Source organism: Eumetopias jubatus, unplaced genomic scaffold (assembly GCF_037043125.1).
Source record: "Eumetopias jubatus isolate StellerSeaLion01/CBP00866 unplaced genomic scaffold, mEumJub1_p1.0 scaffold_6, whole genome shotgun sequence".
NCBI classification, from domain to species: Eukaryota; Metazoa; Chordata; class Mammalia; order Carnivora; family Otariidae; genus Eumetopias; species Eumetopias jubatus.
This window is the reverse complement of record NW_028274812.1, coordinates 54110603-54132111: the sequence shown is the minus strand read 5'-3', so window position 1 is coordinate 54132111 and position 21509 is coordinate 54110603. Positions and strand designations below refer to the sequence as shown.

Sequence of the window (21509 nt, the reverse complement as noted above, 5' to 3'; positions counted from 1 at the left end):
AGGACAGCAATGTTTCCCTCCAGGGAGGAGATGGGGTGAGGGAAGACCACGGTGAACGGAAACTTCCAGTTTTTACTTTACTTTCAGGTGTCTTCTTTTTTATAACAGATATTTATTCCCTGTAATATTTCCAAAAAACACTGTTAAAGAGCTCACTGAGGGGCGCCTGGGTGGCTCAGTCGGTTAAGCATCTGCCTTCGGCTCAGGTCATGATCCCAGGGTCCTGGGATCGAGCCCCGCATCGGGCTCCCTGCTCCACGGGAAGCCTTTTTCTCCCTCTCCCACTCCCCTGCTTGTGTTCCCTCTCTCACTGTGTCTCTGTCAAATAAATAAATAAAATCTTAAAAAAAAAAAAAGAGCTCACTGAGTCATGTGCCTCCATGAAGCAAACAGGTGCAGGGACACCGCACTGGTGAGAAGGGTTTGGCCAGTTTGCTAAGCTCCTGGTGTCTGCTGAAGCCACCCTGTGCATTTGTGTCACCCCTCTTCTCCCCTCTTCCACACAGATCATTTGTGAATGGAGCTCCTTTGCCCACCTGCCCTTGGGGCTGAAGTGGGAGTGGGAGGCCAGAAGGGCAAGTGTGGAAGGTGGCCCCTCTGAGGGTGAGAGAGCCAACCAGGTCAGCGAGGTCAGAGCTGGAGACACTGCAATTTGCTGGGATTCTCCACGTCTGTCTTAGACCAGACTCTGCAACGTGAAGCACTTTCAAGGCAGAAAACCATACCTTGTAGAACGAGGCAGGTCCTGAGCATCCCAACCTGCCCGGTGGGCGCTGGGAGCTGGCTCTGGGCCAGTGAGAAGCCACGGGGCTGGGAGGAGAGCTGGACCGACAGGAGGGCTGCCCCGCCAGGAGGCCCAAGAAGCTCAGGGCGCAGCAGATCTCTGGCTAAGAAAGAAAAGTAATGAAGTCTTGCCAAGGGCCCTTGCACAGAGCGACTTAAGGTGAAGAGAACCAGACAAATCTAACTCCAGTGACTGGGAGACTGAGCAGTGCTCGCAAGAGCCCTGCTGCTCGGCTAATGGGTGTTGGGGTTGTTTTGTTTTATTTCTCAGTTCATTAAAACTCTTTTCAAAACTCTGGGTTAAAGTGCGCTCTTCACGCAATCTTTCACTTCCTGGGGGAATGGGGGTGGTAGAGGGGAGTGGGATTTATGTGCTTTAAGTCCTATAGGAATAACCAGTGCCTTTCTCCCCTCCCCCCAAATAAAAGTGACATCCTCTTTGGACGTTTTGAGGGTATACATTTTGCACATACACACACACACACACACACACACACACACACACACACTCCTCTGAGGTAGACTTTCCAGCGTTTTCTGCTGCCTGCCCAAGTCCGTCTCCGAGTCCTTTTGCTGCTTCCACCAGCTTCAGCCTCAAATCTCCTATTCAAATCTCGAGCCTGGATATTTTAGATAGCGCTGGAACTTGATACCCAATCCCTCAGTGTCATTTTGAAACTGAATCTGAAGGCACAACACTTCTACTTCAACAATCGGCTCTGAAACAAAGACCCTGGAGCAGTGAGCACGTGGCTGTTGACCTCATCAGTGCCATCAGATTGATGAACATCCTTCTACATGGGTTTAGGTGGCCTGTGGATCTTTAGATGGTCTCTAATATAGATTCATGGCATCCTTCCATAACATACCCACCTCTGACTTCTGCTGCTTACAGGAGAAAAGCAAAAGTTGAACTCATGTTTTATGCCCCAAATCACCCCCACGGAACTCAAATGAGTCTGCAGGATTCTGAGTACCAATGGCCCAGACCAGATGGACTACCACATCCTAGGGATGAGGGGAAGGACTTAACCTTGGGGAAAGACCGAATAGTTGCTGCTCAGACCTATCCCATTCTGCCAAGTTCCTGGTCTCCCACGTCTGCTTGTCTCAATCGGCCACACCCCATATGAGCAACAATTTAACCATAAGCAGACTTGAAAATTACTTTAAAAACATCAGAATCGGCAACAGCTTCAGTTCCCCCGAACTAGCGTCATTGTAGCATCTTATCCTGGACAAACAGATGATAAAGATTTACTTACTTATGTACTTACTTACTTATCTACTTACTTACTTATCTATTTATTGCAACTCTCAGGAAAGTTGAGTTGATTAAAAAATAAAAGTTACCAGATGGTAGAGATCTTAGATCTGTGCTTTGACGCTGATGTAATAAGCCTTTTGAACAAACTGCGAAATAAAAGACAAGGGGAAAATTCAAGGGGATTTTTGCACAGATTCTTTCTTTATCATTTCATGATATGGTTTTCACATCAGATATTTAACAGTCCTTCAATCTGATTATGGTATAATTCGTCCCAGTTCCAAACCTGATTAGCCACCCTGGTCTTGTTTCTTACAAAGATTAATTTTAGATTTTTCTCAATTAGGATGAAATGTCAACCAAAATGTAGTACATGAAAAGTGTTATTAACATTATCATAATAACAATTTATGCTCCCTCCACTCTAAAGCACAGAACACATTTGCCTACAATGAGTGGTGGAAACCTTTCTCTTCCCAACTTTAAGGAAAAGCACAAGATGCTGGAAGTGAATATGAATGAAATATTCTGCCGAGAGCTTTTTGCAAATGCTTCCCTAATTCATGCAAAATCAAATTTATCTCCATTGGATGAAGTTTAACTGGTTCAGGCCCACAGAGTTGACAACGATGATGTATTAAACTCCTGTAAGAAATGATAACTTTGGAAACATCCATTGGATTCCACGCTCTTCTATTTGCACAGCCAAATGCCCTTTATGAATTAACAATGAGATTTGACAGAACTGATTTTCCTTGGGAATTCTATGAGATAGTCTATTTTTAACCAGAAGCTTAAAAAATGTGATAAAATCACTACTTTACAGTAAGTCTGCATAAGACCTCAGGAAACGTTCTCATCAAGGGAACCAGGGAAATCACAAAGATGAGGAGCAGATCGAGGAAATCACGGCTAAACTCCTTGACAGACAATAGTTGCTGTTATTGCTCCTTGCCATGAAAGTCTGTGTCTGTACGATGGCTTCAGAAAAGAAAAGAAATGAGAAACACAGCTTCTACATGATGATCCAGAGACTAGAGAAAATCCCCAGTCACTGGCACTGAAGTTAACCATAGCATTTATATTCTGAGCCAGTCCTAGGAATGAAATCTCAAAAGCAAAACCTGCAGTTTTATCTGATGGAAAAATGAATTAGAAACATCTTCAATTTACATTTTGGAAAATGAAGAAAAGCATCAAGGAAAAGATTAAAACCATGCTTTATCCAACAACCCAGGAGCCTAGAAGTAATAACTGCTCATATTTCTAATATTTCAGGTGTTTAGCCAATATTTTTAAGAAAGAGAACTAGAACTGCACACGTATGTGTGTGTAATCTTCTTTAAACAATATTAGGATCTACCAGATATAAACATACAGTTAAAGGGCTATCCCCACAAGGCCAACTGGAAAAGGGTGTTCCTTCTCTCTAACACTGATGGATGCCAGCAACCGTCATAATGGTGCAGGTGTAAAAATGGCCTCTACTTTTGTCTCTTCATAGTACAAAGGCTGATAAGATGAAGTGATTGCAAGAGTTCGTGTCCAGAGGTGGAAATTCAAGGTGCATGGAGCCCATCATCTCACAATAGAGAATCATCAGGTTTGCTATGTTCAATTAAGCAAATCCTACCTTTAAAAAAGAATGGCAAGCTCTAGCCCTAGGGGGATGTCAAGTGTTCAGGAACCTCTGCAGCCAACGCAGGAGGAAATGACCACAGTGAGGAAAGCCTTCCTATCTCTACTGTGAGTTTCAGGGCCGTGAATGGGAGAGAAAGGAGAACCAGACTGAGCACTGCTCACCAGGCACTGAACCGGCCACTCTTTCAATATTCCCTGTAGCCCTACAGCAACAGTAAGTATTTATTTGGCTGTTGATGAAACTGAGGTTCAGAGCCCAAAGTCATCAGCTAACAAGTGGCAGAGCCACAATTTAAATCCAGATCTCTCCATCCCGGACCCTCCCCAGCACTCAAAGTTCTGCATCACCAGAACTGGGATCCTTCTGTCCGCTCAGTTACACACAGGATGAAAAGGTCACTCCAAGTGCCCGCAGAGCCTCAGAATCCAACATCGCATCCATCCGTTCATTCAATATCCACTAAGCACCTACTATGTGTCAGGCACTATTCTAGATGCTGGTGATATAATAGTGAACAAAAACAGAGCGCTTGCATTCAAGATAAAGAATAAAGAAATTATAAGTGTGTGCATATCTCTGTGTGTGTGTTTGGATGAATGGGTAGATAGATAGATAGATAGATAGATAGATAGATAGATAGATGAAAGAAAGAAAGAAAGAAAGAAAGAAAGAAAGAAAGAAAGAAAGAAAGAAAGAAAGAAAGAAAGAAAGAAAGAAAGAAAGAAAGAAAGAAAGAAAGAAACATGTCAGGTACTGATAACAAAGAGTAAGCGAGTAAGCGTAAGGGGACAGAGAGTGGCCGGGGTGGTGGTTTACATCCGTTTTCTGTGGCTGCCATAACAAGTTATCGCTATCTTGATGGCTTAAAATAACAAACTTATTCTCTCCATCTGGAGGCAAGAGTCTAAAGTCAACATGATCAGTAGGGCCTCCCTTCCTCCAGCAACCGTCAGGGACATTCCCTTGCTTGCCTCTTCAGCTCCTGGTGGCTGCCAGCATTCTGTGGGGCTTCATCACACCAACCTCTGCCTACGTCTACACGTCGCCTCCTCTCCTGTCCGTCCCGACTCGCCCTCTTTCTCTCATAAGGACACTTGTCATGAGATTTAGGGCCCACCCCAAATAATCCAGGATGATAGCCTCCTTTCAAAATCCTTCACTTCATTACATCAGCAAGGACCCATTTTCCAAATAAGGTCACATTCACAGGTTCTGGGGCTCGGAATGGAGACACATCCTTTCGAGAGTTCACGATTCAACCACTACGGGTTGCTGTTACTCCTTCTCATGCTGTGGTCAGGAAAGTCGAGCCGTCCCTACGGAAAGGACATGGGAGCCGAGACCCGAATACAGTGAGGAGCACGTGGAGAGACCTAGGCAAGTGACCAGAGAGAGGAACAAGTCCAGGGGCCCTGAGGTGAGTGTGCTCGGCATGTCTGAGTCACAGCGCAGAGGCTTGTGTGGTTAGAACAGCATGAACCCGGGGAGACTGACGTAAGAAATAAATTGTGGCAAACGACCTGTGGCCCTGTATGATGGCACAGCGTCTGATGGTTATAAGCTGTTTCCATCGTGTGGCCCGCTAGAGGCCAACAAATCTAACACTTGGTGACAGGACACATACAAGGACGACATGCTGTCAAGTGTCTCCAAATATTTCAAGAACTCTGGCGGAGTAAACTTTATTATCAAAAGGTTCATTCCAGCCTACCAACCACATCCCAACTATTTTATAAATTGACACCTCTGAAAGAATTTCCCTGACCCCATCCCTGTCTGGGCTAGACAACCTCCTTTCGTGTTTCCCTGGAACGCTCCATACGGCTGTCCCGCATTCATTGTGATGTGCTGTGATGGGTCGCCACCGACCCCATCAGGCTGGGAATCGCCCAGTCCAATCTCCATACTTCTTGAGGGCAGAAAACAATTCATCTCCATATTGCCCACACCTACACGGTGTCTGGCCTGCAACTGGCAAGCAATTAATACTCCTCGAAGGACTGGTTGAATGAGCCAAGAGTGAAGATCGCATGTCTCCATTCTTGGAATGCCCCTAATCACAACTCCAAAGAAACTTTTAGCCCTGGAGGGTTTATGTTAACCTGGGAGTAAATGGAATTAAGAACACATTTATCTTCAAACCTAGAGATTAGTAAAATAAGAGACAGAGCTTCGCTTCCTATTATCACAATTAGGGCATTAGGAGGCAGGAGATCTTGGTTCTGGTTCCATCTTTGCCAACAATAACTCTGTGACCTCAGGCAAATGATTTCACTTCTCTGGGCTCTGGGGCTTTCCCAGAAAGAAGAGGAGGCTGGACCTGATGGAACATAAGGCCCTTTCTCACTCTAAGAGCTCCAGGCCTCACAGTGAAGTCCTTAAAGGTACATCAGCATTATAATTACTCATTTAAATTCCAAACTCACTCCTGTCAGTCTTCTCAGCCAGTTGTTGCCAACAATCCGGGCCCTTTCGGGACAACCCACCCAAGTCTGAGAACTTCTTCCTCTATGATTCTCACTGCTTTGTCCTCTCATTTGGTTCTACTAAAGCCTATTTCTCAAACTTTTCTGCTGAAATACCCCCAAAAGCAGAAGAGAGTAAATGACTATTACAAGGAAGCCTGGGAGCAGTTCTAGGGGCTGCTTTCCAGAGGCTAAGCAATTATTTAAAAATTTTTTATTTTAATTTTTTTTTTTTAGAAATTTATTTTTAGGGGTGCCTGCATTGCTCAGTTGGGTAAGCATCTGACTTCAGCTCAGGTCATGATCTCAGGGTCCTGGGATCAAGCCCCACGTCGCAGCATCAGGCTCCCTGCTCAGCGGGAAGCCTGCTTCTCCCTCCCCCACTCCCCCTGCTTGTGTTCCTTCTCTTGCTTTGTCTCTCTCTGTCAAATAAATAAATAAAATCTTTAAAAATAAAAATAAAAATTTATTTTTAAAATTTGTGTGGAATATCTAAAATTTATATGAATTTTGTCCTCTACAATGTATCTGCTTGCCTAAAAAAATAATGTATTTTTTTCCCCAGCACCTTTGAGGGAAATCACTGCTCAGTGTTTATCCTGGGTCGGAGGTTCTAGGTGGCCCAGCACCCTGGAGCACTGAGAAAAGCATTCCCTGGTGTGAGGAGTGAACTGGAATGATGTCTTCCCTGGCAGAAATAATGCCGGAGAAGCATCTACAGGCAGGGAAAGCTGGTAAGGTGAACGAACAAGCCCTGATTTGTTCTCTCTTCCCTTGCCTTCCCCCCGACCCAGTCCCCCCATTTCTCATTGCTCTGGTAAGTTGAAACCGGGTGGGTCTTGGACAAAGCTTGACTGAACGTTAGAGAGAGCAAAAGGACAAACACAGAGAACAAGAAGTTCAGACTGGCTTGGGAGGTGCTGGGCCCACATGCCTACAGTCGGCTCCTTCCCAGGCCTTGGTCCGGTCCATTCTCAGCAGTGATCCACGGTCAGCTTCAGTCAGATCTCCTCCTCACTTGTGTCTTCCCATCTTCCAGAAGAAAGCCAACCCATGAGCATCCAAGCTGGCCCGGCCTTGCAGCCTGGAGGCTGCTGCTTCCTAGTCGCTCCTTGTTTCCCAGCTCCAGGCTCAGGCAGGCCCTGGGCAAAACTGCGTGCAACCCGTCTGAGCTCCCCTGCCGGGACCTCGTCTCCTGGTTCTGCCCGGGCCCTCGCACAAAGCCTGTGCACAGGACGGATCCCGAAGCTGGCTCATGCAGGGGTGGAAATGATCGGCAGCCTCAGGTTGAACCTCTCTTCTTAAGCGGGGATTAACCCGCCAGACCGCAGCAGTGAATCTGAAAGTCCTGCGGAAAGGTGCCCCTCTGAGGAACACTCCGGCCCACAAAGCCCCAACCTTCACCTGCTGCGCCATTACCTTCACAGTGTAGCTGCCACACCAGCCTACCTGCAGAGGGGCCACCTTCTGCTCTGCAAAAAGGCACCTTATAGGGTGGGATGACTCTTTCCTTACGGACTTTCAAGAATTGGGGAGCTTCTAGAAAAAGACACCTCCTGTGGACACACACAATCTCCCACCGTAAAGATTCCCTCCCTCTTGCTGCAGAAAGCAGCCCTTTGGGCAGGCTGGGGTGCTGCCGCACTCTCTCCTACAGGCCCAGGCCTTTGTGTGGAGAGAATAATGGAGGCATGGAGTTGCGGGGGGCGGTGCCTCAGGGAGCTTCCCTGGTAGCTCTGAAATCCTCCCTCAGGGCCGGCTGTCTTGTCTGGTCATCTACAGCAGACCATGTCCTAGGCAATCCTGGACCAACGTTTGGACGGCCCTTGGGTTTCCCCTCATTGTTACGAACCCCACCCCGCCTCAGAAATGAAGTCTCTTTTTGCCCAGTTGTTTTTAGTCCTGCCCGAAAGCAAGCTTGCTTTTATTTCTTTCACTTCCCACAATGTTGGCAGAAAATGCTTTTCTCGTTTGCCTCTTATCTGAAGACTCTTATCCTCTCACTGTTCCCCTTACATTCTTTTCTTCCTAGAAACTTCTTATCTCTTGCCATCCCCCAATGCCTCCTCCAAGGGAAGAAAGCCAACTTTCACCTTTGAGCATTTTACCAGAGAGTCTCAGGGTCACAGATGTGCCTCCTTGGGGAGGCGCTCACTCCTTTGGGTGTGGAGGCCTCAGGCTGTCCCCTGGGCAAAGGTGACAGGTTCCTGGAGAAAGCCTTGAGGCCCTAGAAAGTCTCTGTAGACAGTTCCCCCCACTGTTGCCATAGATATCAGAAATAACTTCTTCAGCATTGATCTGCATAAGACTTTGTCAAATGCTATTTAGAATTACAAATGAAGAAAAGCATTTCCCTATACCTTACCAAATACACATGTTAAAAATGGCAAAGAGTTGAGATAATTTAGAAATTTTTGTGACAATTTTGCCAACAGTTTATGACTATAATTTATTACTACAGATTGCGGAGAAAAGGTCTAGAATACACCGCTGTGGCATAAAAATTATTTTGAGCAGAAGACATTTGAGTTCTTGAAATCTCTTACCTGCCTAAAAGCAGAGCCTCCTCAAAGAATTCAAAGAACATCAGTTATCATAAATCCACTCCTTGGGGCAGCTAGAGGTGAGAAGTACCCACACCACACCTAGATAGACATTTGTCACAAAGCTGTCTTATCTCATGTGAGCCTGAGGTCTCATTCATCTCTCCAGAAAGTCCTTTTGTTTTCCTTTAAGTGCCCTTCTCCTCCTTCTCTTCCCCATTAAGACGAGATATAAGTCCCAAATTTTAACCACCCCTCTGAGTCACATTTTTCGGTGAAAGCCTGTACGTATGTTGATACAAATGCATGATTAAATTTTGTCTTGTCTCTTGCTAACTGTGTCAGTTTAATTCACAGTCCTCTAAGAACAAACCTAAGAGTTTAGAGGGAAAGTTTTTTTCTTTTCTGGCAAGGGTCTAAGGTAGATTAAGAGGAGAGAAAATGCTAACACTTACCTACTCTAAGAATGGATAATACTCTGCAAGGCGTAAGCAAGTGGAAAGTTGCAAGACTGCTTGGTATCTTTAAAATGTAAACTTTATACAAATCAATGTTTTTACACTGCCCTTCAAGCTATTCCTGATGCATTACATTTTACATAATACCCACATTAAGCTTGACTTCTTGGTTAGAAAGCAGGACAAGAGAAAAAGGGTGGATTAAGGGGTAAAGACTAGACACTGAAAATCCAGGATCTGAAAAGGCTGTGCAGTGTGCATTCGGAGGAGGTGCAACTCTGTTACTGCCCACTGACAGATTATATCAAATTATTGTTTAATCTGCTAATACACATGATATTCCTTTTGATAATTAAATTATTTTAAGATTTAAACTAGTTGTTACTAAAAATATACAAAATATTTAGACAACAAGCAAAATGAATGAACCAAACATTTGGCTGAATCTCAACAATTTAGTAAATAGTAACTGGAAAACATAAGTGCCCAACTTTTACACAAAACATTCCTCCCTTTTCATAAAATTTAAGACAACTACAATAAAAAAAAATACAATCCTTAGGAATCCATTTGCTGCAATAAAACTCTGTATGAAAGAAAGCAGGAAAATGATGAATTCAGGATGAAGGTGATCATGACTGGAGAGGTGGCCAGGGAATGGCATGGTTGTGAGGAAACCATATGGTTTGGGGCGCCTGGGTGGCTCAGTTGGTTAAATGTCTACCTTTGGCTGAGGTCCTGATCCCAGGATCCTGGGATCGAGCCCCACGTCAGGCTCCCTGCTCAGCAGGGAAATCTGCTTCTCCCTCTTCTTTTGCCCCTCCCTGCCCCACTCCTTTTCTCTCTCTCTCTCTCTCTCAAATAAATAAAATCTTTAAAAAAAAAAAAAAAAAAAGCAACAAAGAGCCGGCAAGTACACTCCCAGAGAAAACAAAGGAGGTTAAGAGTCAAGTTGCTGGTGTTTACAGTGATATAAGAAGAGCCTCTTGAGTAACTTGCACTAGAAACAGTAAAGTCTTTGAAAAGCAGAGTAAAGTCTTAAGCAAAAGGCCTGAAAGCTATTAGTAATGGAAACCCACATCTTCCTCCCAGCTCACCCTACGCTGCTCTCCCCTCAGAGCCGCTGAACAGACAAGTCTTGAAACCCTTTCTCTCTGCTGTGAGCTCCTCAGCTTAGACCAGAGCAATCAGACAGGCTGGTGAGGGCAGAGGGCTCTGAACAAATACTCACCTACCTCTCCACCCTCTAGAAAACCACAGAAATCTCAAGGGCCCGAATCCAGCTGAAGAGAGACTGGAGTTTCTCTTTCTCATAAGAGAAATGGGTATAAAAACTTTGTAAGTCTAGACCCTAAATGGGGAGAAGAATTTGTCAATTTCTTATTCACAATCGCTTCCTAGGACAATGATCCCACTTCAGTCTTCCCAATGGAGACGGCAGCTCTCAATCTCCAAGCAAGCAACCCCCTCAGCTCCTCCGAAGAAAAGGTGCCCCCACCTCTTCCCCAAACAGTCCACTTCCTCAGTGTCACCCTAAGGCAGTTACAAATCTCACAACCCAACTTGACCTGCGTGTGCAGAAAATAGGCAGGAAATAGAGATGAAAGAGGAAATTACACACCTTGCAGTTGCACTGAGGGACTTAGATTTCATTGCCTAATTTGGCTCCTGGAATTCCACACCACCCCCCACTGCCCCTCTCCACCAACTGAGTTGCCACCATTTCTTCAATGAGCAATTAGATTTAATTAACATTTCACCTCACTTTTGGACCAACCAGAAGTGTACTGGTAAATGTTTAGCAGCTGGCTCTATGGGAAAAAAAGAATCTGTAAGATTTGTCCATTTCCATGGTGTAAATACTCCCACTATGGCTGATTTCAAGCTACCAATATGATGTCACTGAATACAGAGTCAGGAAATGGATGTGCACAATCAGCAGCTTTGAGCAGGCTTCCTCACACCACTAACTGTAATACTTTCATTATAATTTATCATTATTTTGGTATGTAGCTCTATAATTGGCCAATATTTTACAGCTATGTCTCAGTTTCTTCATTTTTATTTATTTACTTACTTACTTACTTACTTATTTATTTAAGCAGGCTCCACACCCAGTGTGGAGCCCAACACCAGACTTGAGCTCAAGATCCTGGTGAGTCCTGGCTCAAGACCTGAGCCAAGATCAAGAGTCAGGTGCTTGGGGCACCTGGGTGGCTCCGTCGTTAAGCATCTGCCTTAGGTCGGGGTCCTGGGATCGAGCCCCCGGGGTCCTGGGATCGAGCCCCACATCGGGCTCCCTGCTCCGCGGGAAGCCTGCTTCTCCCTCTCCCACTCCCCCTGCTTGTGTTCCCTCTCTCGCTGTGTCTCTCTCTGTCAAATAAATAAATAAAATCTTAAAAAAAAAAAGTCAGATGCTTAACCGACTAAGCTATCCAAGCGCTCCAGTAACTTTGTTTTTAAACATGATAAAAGAAGACCCACTTCTCCAGATGATTGTGAGAATCCAAGTAACAGGTACATAAAGTTTTTGATTCACATCAACCCTACATCCCTTACTTCCTTTCCTTCTTCTCACATTATGCCTTCTTTTCTCTTCCTCATTGCAAAGGCCCAATCCCACCAAGGACCCAAGCCCAGGAAGTATTGCTTGGAGCCCTGGAGACAGAGAAGTGCTCCAGCTGATGGCAAATTGGATTGCCAAGAGGACATTTTCTTACAGAAAGATGTTAGCAGACTCTATATAACATTGCAGTCTACCGGCAAAGGGCTCTGTATCTGGCATTCCCATAGTGGTGCCCTTGGAGATCCTTGCAGAAGTGGACAGCAGGTCCTACCTGGTGACAGATCCTATACAACAGTGAGCAGATTCTCTGATAGCGCTGGCACCACATAGCACCGTAACTAGAACATGGGTTAAATAGGTTTTTGTGTGGTTGCCCCATTTCCTATGGAAGGCATTTCTGGGGGAAAGTGCATTCCCAAATCGAAACCTATTTAACCCATGTTGAATTCAGCCTGTTAATATTTGGGGGCCTATAAATATATAAAAATACAGTCCCTGTGCTAACAAAGAGATAATATAGGAGGTTTAAAAATGCTTCCTCCTACCGGGCGTCTGGGTGGCTCAGTCACTAAGCGTCTGCCTTCGGCTCAGGTCACGATCCCAGGGTCCTGGGATCGAGCCCCGTGTCGGGCTCCCTGCTCAGCCAGGAGCCTGCTTCTCTCCTTCCCACTCCCCCTGCTTGTGTTCCCTCTCTCGTTGTCTCTCTCTCTTTCTCTGTCAAATAAATAAATAAATAAATCTTTAAAAAAAAATCTTCCTCCTTCAACTATGAAGTTATTCTTTCTTTATAGCCAATTTCTAGAAAGAGTGATATTGACTTCACCTCACACAGTTTCTATCCACTTCCCTGACAAGCTCCAGCAGAAATCACCCAAGGGTTCCGAAGTAGTTTTGAATATATATCCACAAATTCTTTGATACTTCTCCTCTAAAGAAGGGGAGTATAATGTCCCTTCTCTTGGCCATGGTTTTTCCTTAGAGATGTGCTTCAGGTGAGCAGAATATGGCACAAATGGTTGGTTATATCACTTCCAAGATTAGGTTATAAAAAGACCTCAGCTCTTGGATCATTTGCTATGGAGAAAACTACGTCTTGAGCAATCCCTTAGAGAGGCCCACAGGGAAGGACCTAAAGCTTCCAACCAACAGTCATGTGAGTGGCCATCTTGGAAGTTGACCTTCTAGTCCCAGTCAAACCTCTAGAGACTGCAGCCCTGCCTGACAACTTGACCTCAAATTCACAAGAGACTCTGAGCCAGAACCACCAAGCTAAGCTGCTTCTGGATTCCTGACCCTCAGAAACTGCAAAATAATAAATGTTTGCTGTTTTAAGCTGCAAAATTTGGGGGTGATTCATTATGCAGTAATGGTAAACTAATACAGCTTCCTAGAGGACAGACCCCATGATTATGTTTTTATCCTTTACTTGACTCAAATTCTACTATGTATAACACCTCCTTTTCTTTTTTCATATTCCCTTTTGGAACCACGAAGGACTGTTCTTCTGCCTTATCTTCTGTGTAGTCCCACCTCTCATCATTCTTTCTTGGCCTCCTCCTCTCTGGGGTTCCCAGAATTTGGCTTTGATTCTTTTCTCATTCTACGTGCACTGCCTCGTGCACTCTCATGATTGTGATGAACAACTGTATTCTTTTTTTTTTTTAGAACTCAACAAAATAAAATTCCAGTTTTTTGTTGGACAACATTGTTTCACACATACAAACAGGCCAAAAAAAAAATAAACAGCAACTTCATAGACAAAAAAGGAAAAAAAGGAACCTTTATCTCTGGCCTTCTTAACCATCCCATAAAAACCAACTACTTATAGTACAGCTAAGTTCATACACAAAAAAAGTTACTGGAATGCTCGGAATGAAATTGGTTTTTTTGTTGTTGTTTTTGCTTTTTTTACAGGGTTTTTTTTCTCCTTTGAGATTATAATGAACATGGCCACACCACAAGTAAAGTCAGAAGTAGGACAGAGAACGCTCCGAAGGCTGGTTTGGTCATCCGAGATCATTAAAAACGGCTGACCCCTAACAACATGTACAAAAATATAAAATGTAAATAAAAAATACAAACCAATTTTCCTTTTTAAAGTACTTTTAAGAAAAAAGCAGGGTCTTGGAAGTTTTGGTTCTTTTCTCCTCCCCTGTTGCAGATTCACGCTGTGGTTTTGGTTGGATGGCGGAGTATGCGTCACCTGCGGGTGGCGCTGCGCAGGACCCTCTACTCGAAGGTGACCGCGTTTAGATTCTGAGACGGGAAGTGGAGGGTGAATAGGTCACGGTGGCCTTTTTTGTGTGTTAAGTTATCTCTTCCTTTTTTGCTGTCTAGTCATGCTCAACAGTCTTCCGCTTCTTGGTGTAGACACCGTCATCCTCATCTTCAGCTGCCCGTTTGCCTGTAACTGCCTCGGCCTCCTCACTTCCTCTCCGTCCTCTCCTCCTCACCGTCGCCTTCCTCCTCCTCCTCCTCTTCCTCCTCCTTCTTCCTCTTCTCCATCTACCTCCTTGTCGGCCTCCTGCTCCCCATTTTCCTCATTAGCGTTCCCATCAGCAGGCGCCGTCTCTTCCAGTCTCTGCCTCCGGCACAACTTCCTTCTTCTCCTTTCGGTCCTCGGTGGTGATCTCGGAGCTGGTGTCCACGGCCGCGTGCGACATGATGGGGCGCGCCGGGGGAGCCAACGGAGCTGGTGTCCGCGGCCGCGTGCGACATGATGGGGCGCGCCGGGGGAGCCAACGGAGCTGGTGTCCGCGGCCGCGTGCGACATGATGGGGCGCGCCGGGGGAGCCAACGCAGCCGAGTAGTTCAAGGACTCCGGCGGGAAAGCTGCGGGAGTCCGCGGTGGCGGGGGTGGTTGCGGCGAACGGGGAGCGGGACTCGGGAACGATGCCAAGATGGCTTTTCAGAGCAGCCAGTGGGCTGGACAACTGTATTCTTTTGAAGGCAGGTGACAACTTAAACTCTCAGAAGCAAATGAAGAATTGCCTCAAATAGCTGGAAAGGATATGGCTGGGGTAGCTCATAGAATTCCTAGATCTGTAAGAATTCGGGCCCAAGGGACTAGAATCCAGGGCTCAACTCTATCAGGACATTTTATCTCTGACCACTTGTTGTATCTGCATGCTTTGGTTTCTCTTTGAGTGTTTGCTGCATTCTTTTCCTGCTACAGATAGACCAGGCCTGCAAGCTGGGGTAGATGGCCCCATGATGTCGGTTCCACTGAGACCACAAGGAGTAGTGGAGAAGTCTCTCTAAAAGGAAAGGATAACGATCACATATAAATGTCACATGTCTGCCACACTGGTAGGGCGGGATGACTCCATCACTGGCCTAATGCTACCTCCTGAACTCCAGACCTATCCATCAACTGACTCCCAGGCACCAACCGGCTCCCAGACATCTCCAGTTGGATAGTCATTGGTCACTATATTAGTTTGCTAGGGCTACCGTATCAAAGTACCAAAACCAGGGTGTCTTAGAACAATAAGATGTATTGTCTCACAATTCTGGAGGCCAGAAGTCCAAAATCAAAGTACTGACAGAGCCGTGTTCCCTCTGAAGGTGTTGGGAAGAATCTGTTCCAGGACTCTCTTCTAGCTTCTGGTAGTTCCCTGGCTTGTGGATGCATCACCCCAACCTCTGCCTTCATCTTCACATGATGTTCTTGTGCACATGTCTGTCTCTGTGTCCAAGGACCCAGGCATATTGGATTAGGGCCCTCCCTAATGACCTCATCTTAACTTGATGCAAAGGCCCTATTTCCAAAAAAAGTTCCCATTCTGATGTATTGGAGGTTATTCAATATATGAATTTCAGGGAAACACAACTGAACCCTAACAGACACTGTCAGAACTCCAATAGAAAATCCATTGTCTTTGCCTGTTCTTCTCTCCCTCCCTGTTCCTGAAACTAGTTCCTTTCCCCCATATACCTTGTCTTGGTTGTACACATCACCACATGCGCTGTCGTCTGAGCCTGAAATCTGCAGGCACTTTAGTCTTCTTTTTTCTTCTACATTTAATCATTCATTAAGACCTGCCAGGGCTACACCTTAAATATCTCTGAACTAGACCCCCTCTTCTCCAATCCCAGGGACACTACTTTAGCTCAGCTTCTTAATATTTCATGTCTGGATGTTACAAACACCTCCTAAATGATCTCTTTACCTCCACTTTGGGTTCTCTATTCTGCCCACCCCCCCTCCCCTCCCATGAATCCATCCAAAACCCAGAAACCTGCACGACCTGTCAAAAATATAAAAGTTTTTCATCACTTCAGAACTTTTTCAATAAGGCCCAGTGATACAAGACAAATCGCAAAGCTCTTAGTAAAGCCCACCAGGCCAATACTCTGGTCCCTGCTTAGCCTCACCTCTGGCCATTCCTCTCTCTAGCATTTGCCCATAATGAAGTGCTTACCATTCTCCCAAGATTGAGCCTCTGTTCTCCCCACCATCTGCCTGTCAAACGCCTTCTCTCTTTAAGGCTCAGTTCAAGAACTTTCTCTGGGAAGCCTTCTGTCTCAGTCTGTTGGGGCTGCTGTAACAGAAATACCATAGACCGGGTGCCTTAAACACGAAACATTGATTGCTCAACAGTTCTGAAGGGTAGCAGTCCGAGATCAAGGAGCCAGCAGATCAGGTGTCTGGTGAGAACCTGCTTTCCAGATTATAGATAGCTGCCTTCTCTCTGTTTGCTCGCATAAAAGACAAAAAGAGAGCAAGTTCTTATATGGGCACCAATTCCATCGGGAGGGCTCCACCCTCGTGGCCTAATTACTTCCCAAAAGCCTATCTTCAAACACCATCACACTGGGACTAGGGTTTCCACACATGAAGTTCCAGAGGCACACAAACATTCAGGCTGTATATAACACCTTGTGTGCCTGTACCCTTGGCTGCCTTGCCCAGTCCCTCTCTGCGGCCACCTCTAGACCAAGCCTGGGCCTCCACACTACCTCTTCCTAACAAAGCTGTCAGCAACTACACCTAACAGAACTCACCTCCACCAAGAGTACAAGGCCCCTACCCTGCTTCAGGGGAGCTTCTGCGTACCTGGAGGACACCAAGAGGTGTCTGAGTAATCACTCAGACCCTAAACCAACTCTTGGACACAGACAGGCATTGTAATATTGTGATTTATAATAAGAAATGTATATTTGGTCTTTGTCCCCTGTTGTTTGGCACTCGGGCCCCTAACACCCTTGGAATTTCCAAAGTGATCAAAGTCATAAAGTGTCTTTTGTTATGTGAATGAGGTGACATTTGGACCACATCTAAGGATGGGGACTGCTGAGAAACAACCATGTGATTAGAGGGTTGGAACTTTCAGTCCCCACCCACCCCCCTTCCTTTCCAGGGAGGGGAGAAGGGCTGGAGGTTGAATCCATTGCCAAAGTCCGATGATTTAATCTACCATGCCTATGTACTGAAGCCTCCGCAAAAACCCACATTATAGGGTTCAGAGAGCTTCTGGGCTAGTGAGCACATGGAGGTCTGGGACAGCGGTGTGCCTGGAGAAGGGCATGGAGGCTCCCCGCACCCTCCCCACATACCTTGCCCTGTGCGTCTCTTCCTTCTGGCTGTTCCTGAGTTGTATGCTTTCATAATAAACTGGCAATCTAGCAAGTAAAATGTTCCTCTGAGTTCTGTCAACCACTCTAGCAAATTAATCATACCCAAGGATGGGGGCCCAGGCACATCTGATCAAATTTTCAGTCAGGAGCACAGGTGACAACCTGGGCTTACATTTGGCATCTGAAGTGGTGGTGGGGGGGGGGCCTTCAGATCCTACAGATCTGATGCTATCTCCAGGTAGATGCTGTCAGAGAAAGTTAAACTGTAGGACACCCTGCCAGTGTTAAAAAATTGCTTGTTGGGGTGGGGAGACCATCCCCATCCCCGCCACCCACCCTCACCCTTGTGGCCCCTAACTTTCGAATTGGAGTCAGAAGCTTGTTAGGCATCGATCCTCCTGGGCAGCAGTGGGTGAGGTGCCAGATGCTGTCAAATGTGTTCTCTCTGGCACCAGTGGGGGAGGGGGGACCATCCGGCAGAGGCCCTGCCACAGGCAAGGGGAGGCTGGCAACAGGCAGGGGATGATGACTCAGCTCCCGGGGTGCTCCTGAACCTGAACAGGGCCCTGGCTGAGGTCCTGTGCTGGACCTTTCACCCCAGCTCTTCCCAGCAGGCCCTCACCCGTGAGCAACTTCAAAACCAACCAACTAAGTGCCAGTAATGGAAGAGTTAGAATATTCAGTTCCTACCATGTGACAATGGAGCAGCCACCTCTCCTGGAGACCTTACGCCCGGAAGGACAGGGACTGTGTGTCTTCAACTTCGTAGACCCAGCATGGGGAGGGTCACATAGAAGTGACGGTACCAGTAGCTGCCACCTATTGAGCGCTACCTATGTATCCATGGGCCACACACTCTGCCAGAAGCTTTATGTCTACTCAGTTTTTTAACTGTCGTGAGAATTTTATGAGGTTAGGGCTATTAATATCTCCATTGCATAGATGGGGTTACTGAGGCACAGAAATATCAAGGAATTTGCCTGAAATTGCACACCTAATAAGAGCAGACCAAGGATTTGAACTCAGGCTTTCTGGCTCCAGAGTCCACACTTTTAGCTTTTTTTTTTTTTTTTAAGATTTATTTATTTATTTGAGAGAGAGAGAGTGCAAGCAAGTGGGGGAGGGGCAGAGGGAGAAGAAGAGAGAGAATCCTGAAACAGACTCCCTGATGAGCACCGACATGGAGCTCCATCCCAGGACCCCGAAATCAAGAGTCAGCAGCTTACCTGACTGAGCCACCCAGGCGCCCCAACACTTTTAGCTTTTATATTCTATGGCTTATCAACTAATACTGATTAATTTTTATAAACGAAATTAAAATGGTAATATACTCATTTAAGTAGACACAAAATCACTTTTGGGGCATCCAGATCAAAGCTATAAGTTTTCATCCTCTAAAGCAGCTGAAATATGAAACCACTGTCAGAGCAGTTACCAGGCCATGGGTACTAAGAAGCCATAGAGAGAGAAACCTATAGTGTTTTTTTTTACCCTTGAACCCCAAACCAAAACCATGAGGGCAAAGGCTCTGATGCAAATTTGTGATGGAACCGTTTTTCACATGGGCCACCGAATGGGTTGAACTGTTTCCCCCAAAAGAAGATACGTTCAAGTCCTAACCTCTAGTACCTCAGAATGTGACCTAATTTGGAAATAGGGTCTTTACAGATATAATTAAGTTAAAATGATGTTATTAGGGTGGGCTCTACTCCAATATGCCTAGGTCCTCATAAAAAGGGGAAATTTAGACACAGGGACAGATGTGAATACAGAGGGAACACAACATGAGCATAAAAGCAGAGACTGGGGCATCCACAAGCCAAGGCACACCAAAGATTACCAGCAAGCCATCCGAAGCCAAGAGAGAGGCCTGGAACAGATCCTGCTTCACAGCTCTCAGAAGGAACCAGCCCCGCCAACACCTTCATCTCAGACTTCTAGCCTCCAGAACCACCCGATGATACATTTCTATTTACACCACCACTCCCGACCCAGCTTGATACGGCCGCCTAGAAAATTCACACAGCCACTTTTTGTAGAAGCTTCTGGGTGATTGGAAGCGCGATCGGCATTGATGGTACATGATTCTCCTGATCAATGTAGGGAGGCCAGCAAGGGAATGCAAAGCAAGAAAGGTAGGGATAAATAGTGTAAATCACCATAGGCAGAGGAGTGTTTCATCTCGAGTCTGACCTACCATCTTGAAAGATGGATAAGATTAAGGTAAGCAGAGAGGAGAGGATTCTAGGAAGAGGGCCCAGCATGAGCAAGGAGATGGAGGGCAAATGTGCCTGGGTGTCTGGAGAACCGTGGACAGTGTATGACCTAAAGGAAGCGATTTGGTAGAGAAGAAGTGGCATGGCAGTGACTTGTAAAAATGAAAATCTTAAAATATGGCATGATTCCACATGCCAGAGATCAACAGCTGTGCATATAAATAGTATTTCGTCATTAAACACGTGCTTTTGAATGCTTACTGTGTTTGCAATGCTATGCCAAGTGTGGGCATAATTCATGAAACCTCAAGACAAACCAAGGCTTCGTCTTTGATGACAGCAATGGTCAATTCGACTTTCCAATTTACTGTCAACTTGTAGTTCAGTTGACTGATTTCTTTAAACGGCCCCAGTATGAAAACTCTTTAAACGCATACTTTGAATAAGGAAGCAAGTTTTTTATTAAGGGACCCCAAAAATGCACATAAAAAGTCATCTAATTTTATAAATATGCAAGTACTGAACGTATGGAATTACCATATCTAATGCCATCCGAGGGTTTTGAGAGGAAATCCGTCATTGCACTAAAGCGTCCCTAAAGTTCTCCTTCCAGTAAAGAAAACCAGGAATGAAACGCGGTCCTCCAAAAAGAGATTTTAAAAAATTCCGGACTTCAATTCTCAATTTGGAGGTTTATTACATTTCTTATATACTCCTTCATCTTTCTATAATCACCATCTATTTTATTCAGTTCTGATGACTGCCCACTTCTACTGCCAATTTAAGTAATATTTACCTTAGCTTTAGTCAATATTTGCCATTTTTAGTAAATGTTATGCCATTATAGTGCTTAAACATTTATTAAGCAGTTAAAATTGAGTCTTTACCTCATTTAGTATTTATCTTTGAACAGACCAGGTCCAGCACAGATAAGCATAGCAGAATTCAGAACTTATATTTAGTTGGCTTGAGCAAAAGTCATTCAATACTTGGCAACGTATGGGACCAAAGCAGTTGCACAAAGAGGAGCCAGCCTGTACAAGAGCCAGGAAGTCTGTTTATTAGTGACCCCACCAACTCCAACCCTTGTTGGAAGAAACTAGTCAACCTTAAATAAAAATTGCAGCTCATGTGAATTGTGCAAGACTGTTGAATCACAGATCTGTACCTCTGAAACAAATAATGCGATATATGTTAAGGAAAAAAAAAAAGAAGAGAGCAGGAGGGGAAGAATGAAGGGGAGTAAATCAGAAGGGGAGACGAACCATGAGAGACTATGGACTCTGAAAAACAAACTGAGGGTTCTAGAGGGGAGGCGGGTGGGCGGATGGGTTAACCTGGTGATGGGTATTAAAGAGGGCACATTCTGCGTGGAGCACTGGGTGTTATGCACAAACAATGGATCATGGAACACTACATCAAAAACTAATGATGTAATGTATGGTGATTAACATAAGAATAAAAAATTTAAAGTAAAAAAAATTGCAGCTCAATTTTTAATTAATCTTGACGCACGTGCCAAGTATGTCAGTACACCCACAGTAATCTAATACCTTGAACGATTCCTCATATCCTACATTGCTTTTTCAGCAGGTGAAATTTTGAAAATCCAGAACTCGTCCTCCTGTAGCCACAGTGAGTCAGCTTCTGTGTGGCCAAAGCAAGCTCAGAGAAGGTGGGTAAGGAGAGGTAAGACTTAGCCTTGTCACCAGTAAGTTCTTTGGCTCCCACCAAGAAAGAAGGGAGGAGGAAGATCTTCTAGTGAATAGCCTGCGGATGTGGAACCTGAGCTCACTCATCCTGTAAATATTTATGGAGCATCTACTACGTGCTACCATGTGCCAGGCACTATGCCAGGGGCTGAGGCTGCTGAACAAAACAGACTAGATTTCTGCTGACTGCCTTGGGGAAAGATAAAAAATAGGCAAATAAGTAAGAAAAAATTCAGATGTTAAAAATTCAGATGTTAAGCATCATAAGAAATTTTAA

The 21509-nt window shown here is 45.3% G+C and overlaps 1 pseudogene; it reads right to left on the bottom strand.

Moving 5' to 3' along the window:
* Positions 1 to 14057: 14057 nt before the first annotated feature.
* On the bottom strand, positions 14058 to 14387 carry LOC114209889 (prothymosin alpha pseudogene; annotated as a pseudogene).
* Between the last annotated feature and the right edge of the window lie 7122 nt (positions 14388 to 21509).